This window comes from Danio aesculapii, chromosome 4 (assembly GCF_903798145.1).
Source record: "Danio aesculapii chromosome 4, fDanAes4.1, whole genome shotgun sequence".
NCBI lineage: Eukaryota > Metazoa > Chordata > Actinopteri > Cypriniformes > Danionidae > Danio > Danio aesculapii.
In genome coordinates this window covers 15,160,308-15,173,373 of record NC_079438.1, presented here as the reverse complement: position 1 = coordinate 15,173,373, position 13,066 = coordinate 15,160,308, and the positions used below count along the sequence as shown (strand labels likewise).

Genomic DNA, 13,066 nt, shown 5'->3' with positions numbered 1-13,066 from the left:
TGTAGATGTTGCTGCAAAATTTAATGTCATCTGTATCAAATGTTGCTGCAAATACATACATATATGCCAAAGTCCAGCCCCCATCAGGAAAGTGGCTACATGCATGACAAGGTGGCCGAGTGGTTAAGGCGATGGACTGCTAATCCATTGTGCTCTGCACGCATGGGTTCGAATCCCATCCTCGTCGTTCATTTAAGGAAGCCCGGTGCTTCCGGGGAAGTTATCTTACTCACACCATCTTCGTGCTTCGAACCATGTTATGGCAAAATTGAATGTCATCTTACGTATACACATATGTGCCACAGTCCAGCCTCCATCAGGAAAGCGAGAACATATGTGACAAGGTGGCCGAGTGGTTAGAGTGATGGACTGCTAATCGATTGTGCTGATGAGGTGGCTGAGTAGTTAAGGTGATGCACTTCTAATCCATTTTGCACTGCATGTGTGGGTTTGAATCCCATCCTCGTCGCTCATTTGCTCTGGTGTTTGAGAGAGCCAGGTGCTTCCGTGGAAGGTCTTTTACTCGCACCCTCCTAGCGTTTTGAAGGATGTTATGGTAAAAGTTAATCCAGCCTCCGGCAGGGATGGACAGCAAATCCACTGTGCTCCGCCTGTGTGGGTTCAAATCCCATTCTCCTCGTTCAATTGCTTTTGCATTTTAGAGAGCCTGGTGCTTCCATGGAAGGTTTCTTACACGCACTCTGCTTGCATTCTGAAGAATGTTATGGTACAGGTTAATCCAGCCTGCTGCATGTTTAGGAGCTCAACGAAAGTTGCAACATGTTAATGAAACAGAAGCACAGCTATCCTTTTCAACAGAACATTAAGTTTACTAAAAGGCTGACAAAAATTGCCAGAGCTGACTGTATTTCAAGTCATCTCAGCGAGGTATTGGGTAAAGTTTTCAACCAGCAATGATCACGCCTCGGATAGACCTCATAGGCTACGATATTGCCTCTGCAAAAGAATAGCTGTAACAGCTATGAACTCTTCTGTGTACCAATCTGGACATACAACGACAAGGTGGCATCAAACTTTAAACTGCCAGCAATCAGCCCTCTGGCATCAATGAGTGCATGCTGTGTCAGCAGAACAGGGTATTGATTTGTCCAAAAATAATTACTTATACATTGTTTCATTTTTACTTAAAAGAAAAGTATACACTACTTATGTGAATCTGGGAGAAGAGAATTGTGGGTAATCTGGTAAAGGGGGCGGAGTCACAACGCTGAACGGCAGAGAAAAGGGATGAGATTGGGATGTGTTTATTGGGCTGTACAGGGATTGGGGTAAGGTAATGAAGAATGCAAGGGCACTGAAACCATATTTTGACAGAAATCCAAGGTCAGCGATGCTGCCGTTTTTAGACTCAGGCATTCTGTCTAGTTTCTCTCCAACAAAACCAGAAGAAACATGTCGCAGTTAATGTTGAACAATAAAGCCTGGTTTATACTTCTGTGTCAAGTGATCAGCGTGATCCACGGCGCAAGCCTTGCGCGTAGCCGTGCATTTATACTTCTGCGCACTGTTTCTGTTGCTCTGCAATACACTTCCGAAACGCTAGCTGGCAGTAGGTGTTTATGTTTCTCTGTGTTGAGTTTCTTCGCTGGTGTTTTGTTTTTTTCTGAACGCTTCCTTAATGTGCATGTGGCTCAAATTCGCTCATTTTGAGGCAGGAACCAGTGGACGTGCAACAACTTTAATTAAAAGGTAAACACAAAACAACAGTCTCCATGCGGAGCTCCTTCATGGGACTCCACACTTTTTTTTTTTTTTCATGGGACTCCACACTTCACGCTCGTGAGGCTCTCACCTCCGCCCACACTCGTCAGCGCTACCAAGTCGACCAATCTCAGAGCTACGCGTACGCGTTACATTTTTTGAGAGGTGCCGACGGCCACAGCGAGGTGCTATGCAACTACGTGTAGGCTGCGCCGTAGCATATGCGTGAGCTTGACGCCGAGGTATAAATCAGCCCTAACTCTGGGGCACTGATCAGAGCTACTGATAAAGCTCCTTTATGACAACCTTTATCTTCATCTTTTCTGTAAGAACATCCATTCGAGTCCCAAAAGTTAATCCTTTCTCTAGCACAACGCTGTGCTTACACGTGACGAGGTGGCCGAGTGCTTAGGTTAGTATTTTGTACACTGTAAGTTCTGGTTTAAATCCCATCCTCATAGTTTCACTGTTTTGAGAGAGGCAACTGCTTCTGTCTAAGGTTTCTTACTTGCACCTCTCAGCGTCTTAAAGGATGTTTATGGCAAAATTGTATGTAATACTCAGCGAAAATAGCTGCAAAAACATACGTATATGCCATAGACCAGTCTCCATTAGGAGAGCACCTATATGCGTGGCGAGGTGGCTGAGTGGTCAAGGCGATGGACTGCTAATCCGTTTTGCTTTGCATGTGTGAGTTGAATTCCAGCCTGGTCATTCGTTTAAGAGAGCCCGGTGTTTACGTGGAAGGTAACGTACTTGCACCCTCTTCGTGCTTCGAAGCATGTTATGGCAAAATTAAGTGTCATCTTAACGAAAATAGTTGCAAAAACATACACGTACACATATGTGCCACAGTCCAGCCTCCATCAGTAAAGTGGCAACAGTATGTGACCGAGTGGTTAAGGCGATGGACTGCTAATCAGAATCAGAATCAGAATCAGAATCGGTTTTATTGCCAAGTGTGCTTCACACACACAAGGAATTTGTTTTGGCTACAGAAGCTTCCAGTGTACATAAAGTGACAAGTGACAACACAAAATAAATCTGAAAAAATAAAATAATAATAATAAAAAATGATGAACATTAAACAGATGCGGTTAGTGAAGAAACCTGGATGTTGAGTTGTATGTACAGATTGTTATAAATATACAGGTTACAAGGTGCTGTGTACAAGTGCGAATGTAGAAAGTATTGCATTGTATATTGATATAAGGTGCTGTGTACAAGTGCGTATGAGAAAGTATTGCACATATTTATTGCACAGTAGGGGAATATTTAACTGTTCATAAGGTAGACAGCCTGAGGAAAGAAACTTTTCCTGTGTCTGGCTGTTTTTGTGCTCGGTGCTCTGAAGCGCCGACCAGACGGTAACAGTTCGAACAGGTGGTGTGCTGGGTGTGAGGCGTCCAGAGTGATTTTGCGAGCCCTTTTACTCACTCTGGAAGAGTACAGTTCTTGAAGTGTAGGAAGGGTAGTGCCAGTGATTCGTTCAGCAGTCCGGACTATTCGCTGTAGTCTACGGAGGTCAGTTTTGGCAGCTGAGCCGAACCAGACGGTGATTGAAGTGCAGAGGATGGATTGGATGACAGCTGAGTAGAACTGTACGAGCAGCTCCTGTGGCAGGTTGAACTTCCTCAGCTGACGAAGGAAGTACAGTCTCTGCTGGGCTTTCTTCACAATAGAGTCTATATGAGTGTCCCACTTCAGATCCTGAGAGATGGTGGTGCCCAGGAACCTGAATGACTCTACTGCAGCCACAGTGCTGTTCATGATGGTGAGTGGGGGGAGTGCAGGGGGGTTTCTCCTGAAGTCCACTATCATCTCCACTGTTTTGAGCGTGTTCAGCTCCAGGTTGTTGTATCTGCACCATAACGCCAGCCGCTCCACCTCCTGTCTATATGCAGACTCGTCACCGTTCTGGATGAGGCCGATAACAGTAGTGTCGTCTGCAAACTTAATGAGTTTGATGGAGGGGTCTTTTGCAGTGCAGTCGTTGGTGTACAAGGAGAAGAGCAGTGGAGAAAGAACACATCCCTGGGGGGCACCAGTGCTGATGGTGCGGCTGTCGGATGTGATTTTGCCCATTCTGACTAGCTGCTGTCTATCTGTCAGAAAGCTGGTGATCCATTGACAGACAGAGCTAGGAACAGAGAGCTGGGCCAGTTTGTACTCAAGCAGTGATGGGACGATGGTGTTAAAGGCAGAACTGAAGTCCACAAACAGAATCCTTGCGTAGTTCCCTGGTTTGTCCAGATGTTGTAGGGTATAATGCAGTCCCATGTTGACTGCATCATCCACAGACCGGTTTGCTCTATAGGCGAACTGCAGGGGGTCCAGCAGGGGTCCAGTGATGTCCTTCAGATATGCTAGCACCAGTCTTTCGAATGACTTCATGGCCACAGATGTTAAGGCCACAGGTCTGTAGTCATTGAGTCCTGTGATCTTTGGCTTCTTTGGGATTGGGATGATGGTGGAGCGCTTAAAGCAGGATGGAACTTTGCGCTGTTCCAGTGATCTATTGAAGATATGGGAGAAAATGGGAGCCAGCTGGTCAGCGCAGGTTCTCAGACAGGCTGGTGAGACACCATCTGGCCCTGGTGCTTTCCTTCTCTTCTGTTTACTGAAGATCTGACGCACATTTTCCTCACTGATCTGAAGAGCAGGGGGGGAGAGGAAGATGGCTGGAGGTGTTGATGGCTGTGTAGGGCGATGGTCCGGGCTGTGTTGATGTGGTGTTGATGGCTGTGTAGGGAGATGGTCCGGGCTGTGTTGATGTGGTATTGATGGCCGTGTAGGGCGATGGTCCGGGCTGTGTTGATGTGGTGTTGATGGCTGTGTAGGGAGATGGTCCGGGTGGGTGTGAGGTGTCTGGTCATAGGTGTCAAACCTACAGTAGAACATATTCAGCTCGTTTGCAATATGTTTATTGCTGTTGATACTGGGGGACGGTGTCTTGTAATTAGTGAAATCTTTTAAGCCTCTCCACACTGATGCAGGGTCGTTAGCTGAAAACTGGTTTTGCAGCTTTTTGGCATAGCTTTTCTTAGCCACACCAATCTCCTTTGTCAATGTGTTCCTGGCCCGATTGTACAGGATCCTGTCACCACTCCTGTAAGCATCCTCTTTGGCCTGACGAAGCTGTCTGAGTTTTGGTGTGAACCATGGTTTATCATTGTTAAATGACAAGTAGGTCCTGGTAGGGATGCATAACTCCTCACAGAAACTGATGTATGATGTTACAGTCTCTGTGAGCTCGTCCAGATCTGTGGCTGCAGCTTCAAAAACATCCCAGTCAGTGCATTCAAAACAGGCTTGTAAGACCTGCTCTGTGTCGTTGGTCCATCTCTTGACAGTCCTTAATACTGGCTTAGTAGTTTTAAGTTTTTGCCTGTAAGTTGGTATAAGATGAACCAGGCAGTGATCGGAGAGTCCTAGAGCTGCTCTGGCGACGGAGCGATATGCATCCTTTATTGTGGTGTAGCAATGGTCCAAAATTTTATTGCCTCTGGTGGGGCATGTAATGTGCTGTTTGAATTTAGGCAGCTCATGTGTGAGTTTTGCCTGATTAAAGTCCCCAAGTATGATAAAAGCAGAGTCCGGGTGTTGTTGTTCTGTCTCTGTGATCAGATCAGCCAGCTGTTGCAGTGCAGTACTCACGTGTGCTTGCGGTGGAATGTAAACACAGACGAGAATGAACGAGGAAAACTCTCTTGGTGAATAAAACGGCTTACAGTTAATGAAAAGCACTTCCACATCAGGACAGCACATCTTCTTTAACACAGTTACATCCGTACACCACCTTCTGTTGATGTAAAAGCATGTCCCACCACCGCGCGTTTTGCCCGTTGACTCAGTATCGCGATCTGCTCTGTACAGCTGAAAGTCCGGTAGGTTTAATGCGCTGTCCGGAATGGCTTCGTTTAGCCAGGTTTCCGTGAAACACAGGACAGCAGAGTTGTTAAAGTTCTTGTTTTTGCATGTGAGCAGAAATAGTTCGTCCATTTTGTTAGGAAGAGAGCGGAGATTCGCCAGGTGAATGCTGGGCAGCGCCGTTCTGAAGCCGCGCTGTCTTAGCCTGACGAGCGCGCCGGCTCGCTTCCCACGCTTGCGCGTCTTGTAGCGTTTCCACAATGCGGCTGCTCCGCCGACTACAATGTTCCGCAAAACGCCACAAAAATCAAAATCCAGTTCTTGATTAGTTGGTGTGCACTGCCGAATGTTCAGCAGCTCGTCCCTGGTGTAACTGATCGTGTTTGACAAACATAAAACAGGACAGACTAACAAAAACAGTGCAAACACTGGAGAGCCCCCCGCCGAAGCGGCCATCCGCGGCGCCATCTTGATGTGCTCTGCACCCGTGGGTTCGAATCCCATCCTCATCGCTCAAATGTTCTGGCATTTGAGAGATCCCGGTAATTCAGTGGAAGGTGTATTACTCCTGCCCTCTTAGCATCTTGTAGGATGTTGCTGCAAAATTTAATGTCATCTGTATCGAAAGTAGCTGCAAATACATACATATATGCCAAAGTCCAGCCCCCATCAGGAAAGTGGCTACATGCATGACGAGGTGGCCGAGTGGTTAAGGCGATGGACTGCTAATCCATTGTGCTCTGCATGCATGGGTTCGAATCCCATCCTCGTCGTTCATTTAAGGGAGCCCGGTGCTTCCGGGGAAGTTATCTTACTCGCACCATCTTCGTGCTTCGAAGCATGTTATGGCAAAATTGAATGTCATCTTACCGAATATTTTTGCAAAATAGTTGCAAAAACATACATATACACATATGTGCCACAGTCCAGCCTCCATCAGGAAAGCGAGAACATATGTGACAAGGTGGCTGAGTGGTTAAGGCGATGGACTGCTAATTGATTCTGCTGATGAGGTGGCCGAGTAGTTAAGGTGATGCACTTCTAATCCATTTTGCACTGCATGTGTGGGTTTGAATCCCATCCTCGTCGCTCATTTGCTCTGGTGTTTGAGAGAGCCCGGTGCTTCCGTGGAAGGTGTTTTACTCGCACCCTCCTAGCGTTTTGAAGGATGTTATGGTAAAAGTTAATCCAGCCTCCGGCAGGGATGGACGGCAAATCCACTGTGCTCCGCCTGTGTGGGTTCAAATCCCATTCTCGTCGTTCAATTGCTTTTGCATTTTAGAGAGCCTGGTGCTTCCATGGAAGGTTTCTTACACGCACTCTGCTTGCATTCTGAAGAATGTTATGGTACAGGTAAATCCAGCCTGCTGCATGTTTAGGAACTCAACGAAAGTTGCAACATGTTAATGAAACAGAAACACAGCTATCCTTTTCAACAGAACATTAAGCCTACTAAAAGGCTGACAAAAATTGCCAGAGCTGACTGTATTTCAAGTCATCTCAGCGAGGTATTGGGTAAAGTTTTCAACCAGCAATGATCACGCCTCGGATAGACCTCATAGGCTACAATATTGCCTCTGCGAAAGAATAGCTGTAACAGCTATGAACTCTTCTGTGTACCAATCTGGACATGCAACGACAAGGTGGCATCAAACTTTAAACTGCCAGCAATCAGCCCTCTGGCATCAATGAGTGCATGCTGTGTCAGCAGAACAGGGTATTGATTTGTCCAAAAATAATTACTTATACATTGTTTCATTTTTACTTAAAGAAAAGTATACACTACTTATGTGAATCTGGGAGAAGAGAATTGTGGGTAATCTGGTAAAGGGGGCGGAGTCACAACGCTGAACGGCAGAGAAAAGGGATGAGATTGGGATGTGTTTATTGGGCTGTACAGGGATTGGGGTAAGGTAATGAAGAATGCAAGGGCACTGAAACCATATTTTGACAGAAATCCAAGGTCAGCGATGCTGCCGTTTTTAGACTCAGGCATTCTGTCTAGTTTCTCTCCAACAAAACCAGAAGAAACATGTCGCAGTTAATGTTGAACAATAAAGCCTGGTTTATACTTCTGTGTCAAGTGATCAGCGTGATCCACGGCGCAAGCCTTGCGCGTAGCCGTGCACTTATACTTCTGCGCACTGTTTCTGTTGCTCTGCAATACACTTCCGAAACGCTAGCTGGCAGTAGGTGTTTATGTTTCTCTGTGTTGAGTTTCTTCGCTGGTGTTTTGTTTTTTTCTGAACGCTTCCTTAATGTGCATGTGGCTCAAATTCGCTCATTTTGAGGCAGGAACCAGTGGACGTGCAACAACTTTAATTAAAAGGTAAACAGAAAACAACAGTCTCCATGCGGAGCTCCTTCATGGGACTCCACACTTTTTTTTTTTTTTCATGGGACTCCACACTTCACGCTCGTGAGGCTCTCACCTCCGCCCACACTCGTCAGCGCTACCAAGTCGACCAATCTCAGAGCTACGCGTACGCGTTACATTTTTTGAGAGGTGCCGACGGCCACAGCGAGGTGCTATGCAACTACGTGTAGGCTGCGCCGTAGCATATGCGTGAGCTTGACGCCGAGGTATAAATCAGCCCTAACTCTGGGGCACTGATCAGAGCTACTGATAAAGCTCCTTATGACAACCTTTATCTTCATCTTTTCTGTAAGAACATCCATTCGAGTCCCAAAAGGTTATCCTTTCTCTAGCACAACGCTGTGCTTACACGTGACGAGGTGGCCGAGTGCTTAGGTTAGTATGTTGTACTCTGCAAGTTCTGGTTTAAATCCCATCCTCATAGTTTCACTTTTTTGAGAGAGGCAACTGCTTCTGTCTAAGGTTTCTTACTTGCACCTCTCAGCGTCTTAAAGGATGTTTATGGCAAAATTGTATGTAATACTCAGCGAAAATAGCTGCAAAAACATACGTATATGCCATAGACCAGTCTCCATTAGGAGAGCACCTATATGCGTGGTGAGGTGGCTGAGTGGTCAAGGCGATGGACTGCTAATCCGTTTTGCTTTGCATGTGTGAGTTGAATTCCAGCCTGGTCATTCGTTTAAGAGAGCCCGGTGTTTACGTGGAAGGTAACTTACTTGCACCCTCTTCGTGCTTCGAAGCATGTTATGGCAAAATTGAGTGTCATCTTAACGAAAATAGTTGCAAAAACATACACGTACACATATGTGCCACAGTCCAGCCTCCATCAGTAAAGTGGCAACGTATGTGACCGAGTGGTTAAGGCGATGGACTGCTAATCCATTGTGCTCTGCACCCGTGGGTTCAAATCCCATCCTCATCGCTCAAATGTTCTGGCATTTGAGAGATCCCGGTAATTCAGTGGAAGGTGTATTACTCCTGCCCTCTTAGCATCTTGTAGGATGTTGCTGCAAAATTTAATGTCATCTGTATCGAAAGTAGCTGCAAATACATACATATATGCCAAAGTCCAGCCCCCATCAGGAAAGTGGCTACATGCATGACGAGGTGGCCGAGTGGTTAAGGCGATGGACTGCTAATCCATTGTGCTCTGCATGCATGGGTTCGAATCCCATCCTCGTCGTTCATTTAAGGGAGCCCGGTGCTTCCGGGGAAGTTATCTTACTCGCACCATCTTCGTGCTTCGAAGCATGTTATGGCAAAATTGAATGTCATCTTACCGAATATTTTTGCAAAATAGTTGCAAAAACATACATATACAGTCCAGCCTTCATCAGGAAAGCGAGAACATATGTGACAAGGTGGCTGAGTGGTTAAGGCGATGGACTGCTAATTGATTCTGCTGATGAGGTGGCTGAGTAGTTAAGGTGATGCACTTCTAATCCATTTTGCACTGCATGTGTGGGTTTGAATCCCATCCTCGTCGCTCATTTGCTCTGGTGTTTGAGAGAGCCCGGTGCTTCCGTGGAAGGTGTTTTACTCGCAACCTCCTAGCGTTTTGAAGGATGTTATGGTAAAAGTTAATCCAGCCTCCGGCAGGGATGGACGGCAAATCCACTGTGCTCCGCCTGTGTGGGTTCAAATCCCATTCTCGTCGTTCAATTGCTTTTGCATTTTAGAGAGCCTGGTGCTTCCATGGAAGGTTTCTTACACGCACTCTGCTTGCATTCTGAAGAATGTTATGGTACAGGTTAATCCAGCCTGCTGCATGTTTAGGAGCTCAACGAAAGTTTCAACATGTTAATGAAACAGAAGCACAGCTATCCTTTTCAACAGAACATTAAGCCTACTAAAAGGCTGACAAAAATTGCCAGAGCTGACTGTATTTCAAGTCATCTCAGCGAGGTATTGGGTAAAGTTTTCAACCAGCAATGATCACGCCTCGGATAGACCTCATAGGCTACGATATTGCCTCTGCAAAAGAATAGCTGTAACAGCTATGAACTCTTCTGTGTACCAATCTGGACATGCAACGACAAGGTGGCATCAAACTTTAAACTGCCAGCAATCAGCCCTCTGGCATCAATGAGTGCATGCTGTGTCAGCAGAACAGGGTATTGATTTGTCCAAAAATAATTACTTATACATTGTTTCATTTTTACTTAAAAGAAAAGTATACACTACTTATGTGAATCTGGGAGAAGAGAATTGTGGGTAATCTGGTAAAGGGGGCGGAGTCACAACGCTGAACGGCAGAGAAAAGGGATGAGATTGGGATGTGTTTATTGGGCTGTACAGGGATTGGGGTAAGGTAATGAAGAATGCAAGGGCACTGAAACCATATTTTGACAGAAATCCAAGGTCAGCGATGCTGCCGTTTTTAGACTCAGGCATTCTGTCTAGTTTCTCTCCAACAAAACCAGAAGAAACATGTCGCAGTTAATGTTGAACAATAAAGCCTGGTTTATACTTCTGTGTCAAGTGATCAGCGTGATCCACGGCGCAAGCCTTGCGCGTAGCCGTGCACTTATACTTCTGCGCACTGTTTCTGTTGCTCTGCAATACACTTCCGAAACGCTAGCTGGCAGTAGGTGTTTATGTTTCTCTGTGTTGAGTTTCTTCGCTGGTGTTTTGTTTTTTTCTGAACGCTTTCTTAATGTGCATGTGGCTCAAATTCGCTCATTTTGAGGCAGGAACCAGTGGACGTGCAACAACTTTAATTAAAAGGTAAACACAAAACAACAGTCTCCATGCGGAGCTCCTTCATGGGACTCCACACTTTTTTTTTTTTTCATGGGACTCCACACTTCACGCTCGTGAGGCTCTCACCTCCGCCCACACTCGTCAGCGCTACCAAGTCGACCAATCTCAGAGCTACGCGTACGCGTTACATTTTTTGAGAGGTGCGCGTCAATGTCGCCGACGGCCACAGCGAGGTGCTATGCAACTACGTGTAGGCTGCGCCGTAGCATATGCGTGAGCTTGACGCCGAGGTATAAATCAGCCCTAACTCTGGGGCACTGATCAGAGCTACTGATAAAGCTCCTTATGACAACCTTTATCTTCATCTTTTCTGTAAGAACATCCATTCGAGTCCCAAAAGTTAATCCTTTCTCTAGCACAACGCTGTGCTTACACGTGACGAGGTGGCCGAGTGCTTAGGTTAGTATTTTGTACTCTGTAAGTTCTGGTTTAAATCCCATCCTCATAGTTTCACTGTTTTGAGAGAGGCAACTGCTTCTGTCTAAGGTTTCTTACTTGCACCTCTCAGCGTCTTAAAGGATGTTTATGGCAAAATTGTATGTAATACTCAGCGAAAATAGCTGCAAAAACATACGTATATGCCATAGACCAGTCTCCATTAGGAGAGCACCTATATGCGTGGCGAGGTGGCTGAGTGGTCAAGGCGATGGACTGCTAATCCGTTTTGCTTTGCATGTGTGAGTTGAATTCCAGCCTGGTCATTCGTTTAAGAGAGCCCGGTGTTTACGTGGAAGGTAACGTACTTGCACCCTCTTCGTGCTTCGAAGCATGTTATGGCAAAATTGAGTGTCATCTTAACGAAAATAGTTGCAAAAACATACACGTACACATATGTGCCACAGTCCAGCCTCCATCAGTAAAGTGGCAACGTATGTGACCGAGTGGTTAAGGCGATGGACTGCTAATCAGAATCAGAATCAGAATCAGAATCGGTTTTATTGCCAAGTGTGCTTCACACACACAAGGAATTTGTTTTGGCTACAGAAGCTTCCAGTGTACATAAAGTGACAAGTGACAACACAAAATAAATCTGAAAAAATAAAATAATAATAATAAAAAATGATGAACATTAAACAGATGCGGTTAGTGAAGAAACCTGGATGTTGAGTTGTATGTACAGATTGTTATAAATATACAGGTTACAAGGTGCTGTGTACAAGTGCGAATGTAGAAAGTATTGCATTGTATATTGATATAAGGTGCTGTGTACAAGTGCGTATGAGAAAGTATTGCACATATTTATTGCACAGTAGGGGAATATTTAACTGTTCATAAGGTAGACAGCCTGAGGAAAGAAACTTTTCCTGTGTCTGGCTGTTTTTGTGCTCGGTGCTCTGAAGCGCCGACCAGACGGTAACAGTTCGAACAGGTAGTGTGCTGGGTGTGAGGCGTCCAGAGTGATTTTGCGAGCCCTTTTACTCACTCTGGAAGAGTACAGTTCTTGAAGTGTAGGAAGGGTAGTGCCAGTGATTCGTTCAGCAGTCCGGACTATTCGCTGTAGTCTACGGAGGTCAGTTTTGGCAGCTGAGCCGAACCAGACGGTGATTGAAGTGCAGAGGATGGATTGGATGACAGCTGAGTAGAACTGTACGAGCAGCTCCTGTGGCAGGTTGAACTTCCTCAGCTGACGAAGGAAGTACAGTCTCTGCTGGGCTTTCTTCACAATAGAGTCTATATGAGTGTCCCACTTCAGATCCTGAGAGATGGTGGTGCCCAGGAACCTGAATGACTCTACTGCAGCCACAGTGCTGTTCATGATGGTGAGTGGGGGGAGTGCAGGGGGGTTTCTCCTGAAGTCCACTATCATCTCCACTGTTTTGAGCGTGTTCAGCTCCAGGTTGTTGTATCTGCACCATAACGCCAGCCGCTCCACCTCCTGTCTGTATGCAGACTCGTCACCGTTCTGGATGAGGCCGATAACAGTAGTGTCGTCTGCAAACTTAATGAGTTTGATGGAGGGGTCTTTTGCAGTGCAGTCGTTGGTGTACAAGGAGAAGAGCAGTGGAGAAAGAACACATCCCTGGGGGGCACCAGTGCTGATGGTGCGGCTGTCGGATGTGATTTTGCCCATTCTGACTAGCTGCTGTCTATCTGTCAGAAAGCTGGTGAACCATTGACAGACAGAGCTAGGAACAGAGAGCTGGGCCAGTTTGTACTCAAGCAGTGATGGGACGATGGTGTTAAAGGCAGAACTGAAGTCCACAAACAGAATCCTTGCGTAGTTCCCTGGTTTGTCCAGATGTTGTAGGGTATAATGCAGTCCCATGTTGACTGCATCATCCACAGACCGGTTTGCTCTATAGGCGAACTGCAGGGGGTCCAGCAGGGGTC

The 13,066-nt window shown here is 46.1% G+C and overlaps 5 non-coding genes and 1 pseudogene across 5 annotated transcripts; 3 read left to right on the top strand and 3 right to left on the bottom strand.

The window, feature by feature from the left end:
• Positions 1-105: 105 nt before the first annotated feature.
• On the top strand, positions 106-187 carry trnas-gcu (transfer RNA serine (anticodon GCU)). The gene has a single exon. It is a non-coding gene; the product is annotated as a tRNA-Ser (tRNA).
• A 620-nt stretch (positions 188-807) lies between these two features.
• LOC130224180 (U4 spliceosomal RNA) lies at positions 808-969 on the bottom strand (annotated as a pseudogene).
• Positions 970-6,283: 5,314 nt separating this feature from the next.
• trnas-gcu (transfer RNA serine (anticodon GCU)) lies at positions 6,284-6,365 on the top strand. The gene has a single exon. It is a non-coding gene; the product is annotated as a tRNA-Ser (tRNA).
• Positions 6,366-7,040: 675 nt separating this feature from the next.
• LOC130224163 (U4 spliceosomal RNA) lies at positions 7,041-7,181 on the bottom strand. The gene has a single exon (XR_008837236.1). It is a non-coding gene; the product is annotated as a U4 spliceosomal RNA (small nuclear RNA).
• A 1,892-nt stretch (positions 7,182-9,073) lies between these two features.
• trnas-gcu (transfer RNA serine (anticodon GCU)) lies at positions 9,074-9,155 on the top strand. Its single transcript has one exon. It is a non-coding gene; the product is annotated as a tRNA-Ser (tRNA).
• Positions 9,156-9,817: 662 nt separating this feature from the next.
• Positions 9,818-9,958, bottom strand: LOC130224123 (U4 spliceosomal RNA). Its single transcript, XR_008837199.1, has one exon. It is a non-coding gene; the product is annotated as a U4 spliceosomal RNA (small nuclear RNA).
• Between the last annotated feature and the right edge of the window lie 3,108 nt (positions 9,959-13,066).